The sequence below is a fragment of the Drosophila serrata genome, unplaced genomic scaffold (assembly GCF_035046125.1).
Source record: "Drosophila serrata isolate PLE 108 unplaced genomic scaffold, ASM3504612v1 contig_293, whole genome shotgun sequence".
In the NCBI taxonomy this organism is placed as follows: Eukaryota; Metazoa; Arthropoda; class Insecta; order Diptera; family Drosophilidae; genus Drosophila; species Drosophila serrata.
In genome coordinates this window covers 1,276,133-1,282,744 of record NW_028257191.1, presented here as the reverse complement: position 1 = coordinate 1,282,744, position 6,612 = coordinate 1,276,133, and the positions used below count along the sequence as shown (strand labels likewise).

Here is a 6,612-nt window from a genome sequence, read left to right as displayed (position 1 = left end):
ACATCTGAGATATTGGCTATACGACTAAATTTAGGTCGTACCCAAAATAGGTCTCTTACTTGATTTTTCCTTTGACGGACATCCATTTTATCATTTTCATTGCGGGCTCTAAATATATTTAAATGGCATTTATATCCGGCATGCACAATAAATTCAAACATACGAATCCAGCAATGTAAAGGGCTCAAACCGTATTTTAAATTATCCGAAATGGGTAAGAACTTTTCGCCAGCGAAATGCTTATTATTCAAAAAGTCGGAAGGAAATGCACCACATATAGGACATAGAACAAGCGTGTGTTGATTTTGTGCCTGTCAGGGCATTAAGGACTTTGCCATCGATTACAGTGAGGTATAGATTAAATGTTATATAAATAAATCTCCTCTTCCCCAGAAAAATTTTGCAAGAAAGCAGTTTATTAATTTGCTGTTTTAAGTCTTCACTAGTCTTCAAATACCTTAATTAATTCTTTAGAAATGTCGCCAATTCGTGAACTCTTAAAAAAATCAAACAAAGCACTCTTCCTGGAAATTTGGGTCTTGTTTGATCTCCATACGGAAAAAATGTCTGCATTTCTGAATTCGAGGTTATGTTCTAAAAAATGAAATAACAAGAAATGTGGTCAAAAGTGGTACTACTCACTATATGCAATTAAACAAGAATTAATTACTCTACAACATACAATAGGTTTGAAGGTGAGACTATTATTATAAAAAGTAAAAAAATACATAACTAAACAAGACACTGTAATGCGTCCATCGATTCCACCAAATGAGCGATTAGCCCTGACATTGCGTTTTTTAGCCACGGGTACGTACTAAATGTAATTAACATTCTTATGAACTTTTAATTAATATTTTATTTATTTATTTTGTACACTGTAAGCAGAAGTTAAGAACTTAAGCTACAGGACGGGATCGGCCATAGCAGCGGTGATTTTCGGCCGGAATAAGGTTTACATAATTTGCTTAAATAAATATAGATGGTTCTTGCAAATGTATTAACAAGTTAATTGCACATGGATTATTTACAAGTAACAAATAAAAGATATTTTATTCGGAAAGTGATAGGTTTATATACGATGCAAAAGATTCGCTGATTTAAGGAAATTTAGAATTAACTGGAGGTTTGCAAAATTATGGTTGATTAACTGATCAGTAAGTTTAATGTTTGGTAAGTTTGTTCTATGAGTTTGTAGGGCTGGCCAGTCGTTAAGGATATGGGAGATAGATATCTTTTCGTTGTTACAGAGTTGGCACTGTTCGTTTGGTGGTTGTGAGAAGCGACTGCGATGATTTCTGCAATATTTTTGGCTTGTATTTTAGCATGTCGATTTTTATTTGTTTGTTAATGTCTCCGCGGTTAAAGTTTGATATTGTTAGTAGTGGAGCGTTGGTCGCTTCTTTCGCTGTTGTATCGGCATTTTCGTTGCCTTTGATTCCGACGTGGCTGGGGACCCATAAGAGCTTGATTTTGTTTTATTAATATGATGCCCCGAGGGCTGCCCTCTATGCCGGCAGTTCCGGCAGTCCACCGGGTTCTGGCATTTCGCCGCAGTGTGCCCTATTTGTCCGCACTGGCGGCAGGCATTCGCCTTCTGCCTGCACTCTCCGACCTTGTGGTCGAATCCGACGCACCTATGGCAGGCGTAGGTGCGAACCTGTGACCGGCATCTAAATGAGAACCACTTGATGTAGACCCTGCCTACATCGAGCTTCGCCATGCCCTGTCGTTCACCTCGGTCACAGACCAGGGCTTGGTCACCAGGTGGACAGCCTTTTTGTACTCTGCCGGAGACATCTCGTCATCAAAGTTGTTGTCTAGGAGCTCCTTCATGAACTCCTCGGGGCCAATAGCGGTGTCGACGTCATATACGACCATTCTTGGCTTCTCCACGGCGTTCTTGGGCACATTCAGCCCCACTTCGGCGAACTTCTTTGAGTGCACGACCTTCTGCAACTCTCCGACCGAGGGTGTGCGGATAATCGCACCACCGCCGCCGGAGCTCTCGCACTTCGTGCACCCTGACTCCAAGTGAAGGTGCCACCAGCACTTAATTTGCAAAAAATAATTGCAATTAATTGCAAAACAGGAATGTTTTCGACACGAATTTATACGCACAATATTCGCGGAGCACAACTCAACCGACTTGTCCAATTTATTTTAATTATTTCGCACAGAAACACAGTTTAACACTGACAGATAACGAGCGCACGGAAAAACACGTCCGTCGTTAATCCATTCATGCGCGTCATATGTTTATGATGTAATTCAATTTTTTACAGGTATATGTATATGAATGCCTGAAAAGGGAAAAAAGAAAAGTAGTAAAGTTCGTATGTAAATTTTGTTTTTACTATTTTACCATCTGAAAAGGTAAAAACTGGAGAATTGGTAAACGAGATCACAATATTAGGTGTCGATATTTTCGTCATTAAATTCTGTCTCGTCACGATTTATTTTTTTTTTGCTTTTGATGTACTTGGTACGGCATTAGTTAATATTGACGAATTAGCTGAACATGGTGCCTCTCCTAAGAATATTGTTTTAACGGAGCTTTCACTTAGATCCTAAATATATGTGAAAAAGTATGAAATGAAAATGTAAATAAAGTATTAATAATAAAATACAAACGTGTGCACTATGGTCCAGCAGACCACTTTTTTGGGCCAAAATTAATAACTCGGGTAATTTAAATATATATCGACTTGAAACTTTACCAATCGTAATTTTGTACTTATAGAATGATACTGGATAGGAAACTATATTATATAGCTTATAGCTCATAGGAACGATAAAAGAATTTTTTGAGATTAATTTATAAAACTTTGGTTACTTAAAAATTATATAATTTTAACTAAATTCAAAATTTTTTATTGAAATCGGATAACGCATTCCTATAGTTTTCATTAAAAGAATCGAAATATTGTTCTGCAAGAATTGCATGAAAAAAATTGATTATAAACACTTTTTACGATATTAAATTTTGTTTTTACATTTGTCTTACCTGAATGACTATATTCGATCAATTTTATTGTATTTTTATCAGTTTTCTTTACTACAAATACAGTGTTACACATTTTTAGTGTCATTTTCATACGAAATGTTGTGATTTTTGATTTTTTTTACCAGAACAACTTGAAATATTTCGTATTGCAAAACAAGTAGTTCAAATATCACTGATTCAATTAAAAAAAAAAAAAATTGGTTTAGTTCGGCATGTTTTTTTTCGAGTTTTCGATATTTTAAAATTGTAATTTTAACTCAATTCCACTCTAATTGTTGGCTTTAAACGTCTCGTCAGCGATAGTGGCGCCACCTATGAATATTTTGGGTATGCCAGGTTGGTCATTTTATTTCTAAATCATTAAGACCAAAATAACTTTATTTTGACCACTTTCAAAAAATGCGTTTTGACCAAGAAAAGTGGTCCGCTGGACCATAGTGGCCATAGTAGCCAAATTTGGAACTTTCTTGCACTAAGCAAGAAATATGTACATAGAGAAGTCAAACAGTACCAAAAAGTACTATCACAAAAACGGCTGAGCCTGGAACCCCAGAGCACCCGAACGATATGTCTAGAACCCCAGAGTGCGTTCGGCCTTTTCGAGTTCGAAGCATTCGCTCGAAACCAAGCACAAAAAGAATTCACTTTTCAGTCGCAGATCGACCGCGGAACGATGAGCAGGGGTGCGTTTCTTTGCGCTGTGCTCTCGTTTCTGTTGTTAATTTCCAATATATTGAATTGTTTTGATTTTGTAATGATAATTTACATATGTACATATATTATTTAAATTACTTCGCCACTCGAATTTGCTGCCGATTATAAAATACATTGCGTACATACATATAGGTGTTACCCAGGGAACACCACGAAGAGGCCATTGTAATAACAATGGGGCCATCAAAAGAGTCGACTTAAGATCCCCCACATAATTTTTCTGAGAGCCATACACTATTTTTCCTAAGCAGGATGAGCAGAAAATAATTCAAAATGTGCTTTCTGTGTTCATAACAATCATTATCCTTCGAATACCATTCTGAGTATTTTTCTTCGGTTTCCGCCTGTGCAATACATTTAACTGTTAAGGCTTCTTTTATATTTCTAGAATGAGGAAACTCTTCAAAAAATGTGTGAAATATATTATATTACCGCTTAATAAGTTAAAAAAAAATCGTCCTGTGGGGCTTTTAGTTTCAAGTTATTGTTTGTATTTCTGTAATTTTTGTTGAATAAAAATAGTTCGGATTGCTCAAAATGTACTAATTCATCTTTTGTGAGCATCTTGCAGGTATCGCTATTAAATTTCTGCTGTGATTTAAATAGCACAAATCCTGTAAAATATCTTAATGCGTTTTCACTTGCTACGCTCATGGCAAGGGTGGCGGTTTCGTTATTGTCCATAATTTCTATTTCGTCCGATTGTGCTTCAAAACAAATATCTATATCTTTATAATACACCTGTTCTTGGTCATTTAGATCGGCAGGCTGTTCCTCATTTACGTTTTCCACTGCATTAATGATCAATAAACTTTGTTGGGGTATTCACATTTTTTCAAATAGTGTGTCATTTCAATTATGTATTTTTCTGTGTCACTATTCTTCTGCATGGCGGCTTTGAAAGATTTTTACTATATATATTATTGCTATTTACTATATATATTTAGCGACTGTTTGGCTAAATACCTCCGCATCAGTTTTGCCAACTCTTCAGGTCATGAAAAAGCTAAACCAACCCTTGAAAAAAGCTAGAAAATTTTAATGATAGCTAAAAAACAACACTAGAGTAGTGAAACAATATTTTTCATTAATTATTTAAGTATTTTTGCCAACATATAAAGTTCTTCAATTACCTCCTCTTCTCCAGCTGAATTTGTGTATGTCTGGTTAGTTTCTATTTTTTTCAGGCATGCTGCTGGCACTTCATAATTGTGACAGCACTTATTTTCTCGGCGAAGTCCGTATCTACAAAAATGCAAGTTAATGTTATTAATAAACTAAAATATGAGTTGAGTATATGAAATACCTTATGTGTAAAATTTAGTTCAATGTTTGAACAGCCATTCTGTTTCTTAGCTTAGTTTTCACATTGTTCATTTGGCTGAATACTCTTTTCTCCTCTGCGTTCGACCATGGCAACGATAACAGGCTTACCGCAAATGATGCCAGTGCCGGAAATCTTTTGTTGCCTACTGCATCCGTATATTTCAAAACTTCGGCCCATTTCGGCTTCCATTTTATCAGATGGACGTTCTTATACTCAAACAAAATCTCTTCAATATTACTAGAATGGCAACTGAAAAAAAAAATCCAGCCAGAATATGTACGACTTATGTTTTAGAATTTTTAAGGGTTTAGTCCGGTTTAAGTTTAAATGGTAACATAAGCTCCTATGAGTTTGTAGGGCTGGACAGTCGTTAAGGACATGGGAGATAGATATCTTTTCGTTGGTACAGAGTTGGCACTGTTCGTTTGGTGGTTGTGAGAAGCGATGTTCGTGGTTGAGTCTGGTGTGGCCGAGTCGAAGACGGATTATTTTAGTGATCTCTCTTCTTGCTAGGTTGAAGGTTTGTGGGGTTTTTATGTAGTCAGCTACGCTTAGGGCTTCAGGGTTGATCTGTTGATACCACTGCGATGATTTCTGCAATATTTTTGGCTTGTATTTTAGCGTGTCGATTTTTATTTGTTTGTTAATGTCTCCACTGTTAACGTTTGATAGTAGTGGAGCGTTGGTCGCTTCTTTCGCTGTTGTATCGGCATTTTCGTTGCCTTTGATTCCGACGTGGCTGGGGACCCATAAGAGCTTGATTTTGTTTTATTAATATGATGCCCCGAGGGCTGCCCTCTATGCCGGCAGTTCCGGCAGTCCACCGGGTTCTGGCATTTCGCCGCAGTGTGCCCTATTTGTCCGCACTGGCGGCAGACATTCGCCTTCTGCCTGCACTCTCCGACCTTGTGGTCGAATCCGACGCACCTATGGCAGGCGTAGGTGCGAACCTGTGACCGGCATCTAAATGAGAACCACTTGATGTAGACCCTGCCTACATCGAGCTTCGCCATGCCCTGTCGTTCACCTCGGTCACAGACCAGGGCTTGGTCACCAGGTGGACAGCCTTTTTGTACTCTGCCGGAGACATCTCGTCATCAAAGTTGTTGTCTAGGAGCTCCTTCATGAACTCCTCGGGGCCAATACCGGTGTCCACGTCATATACGACCATTCTTGGCTTCTCCACGGCGTTCTTGGCCACATTCAGCCCCACTTCGGCGAACTTCTTTGAGTGCACGACCTTCTGCAGCTCTCCGACCGAGGGTGTGCGGATAATCGCACCACCGCCGCGTCGGAGCTCTCGCACTTCGTGCACCCTGACTCCAAGTGAAGGTGCCACCAGCACTTAATTTGCAAAAAATAATTGCAATTAATTGCAAAACGGGAATGTTTTCGACACGAATTTATACGCACAATATTCGCGGAGCACAACTCAACCGACTTGTCCAATTTATTTTAATTATTTCGCACAGAAACACAGTTTAACACTGACAGATAACGAGCGCACGGAAAAACACGTCCGTCGTTAATCCATTCATGCGCGTCATATGTTTATGATGTAATT

The 6,612-nt window shown here is 38.2% G+C and overlaps 1 long non-coding RNA gene across 1 annotated transcript; it reads right to left on the bottom strand.

Annotated features, from left to right (window-relative positions):
- Positions 1-2,408: 2,408 nt before the first annotated feature.
- Positions 2,409-5,299, bottom strand: LOC147643100 (uncharacterized). Its single transcript, XR_015272552.1, has 3 exons — positions 5,028-5,299; positions 4,855-4,966; positions 2,409-2,570 (listed from the first exon to the last, which is right to left on the bottom strand). It is a non-coding gene; the product is annotated as an uncharacterized LOC147643100 (long non-coding RNA).
- Between the last annotated feature and the right edge of the window lie 1,313 nt (positions 5,300-6,612).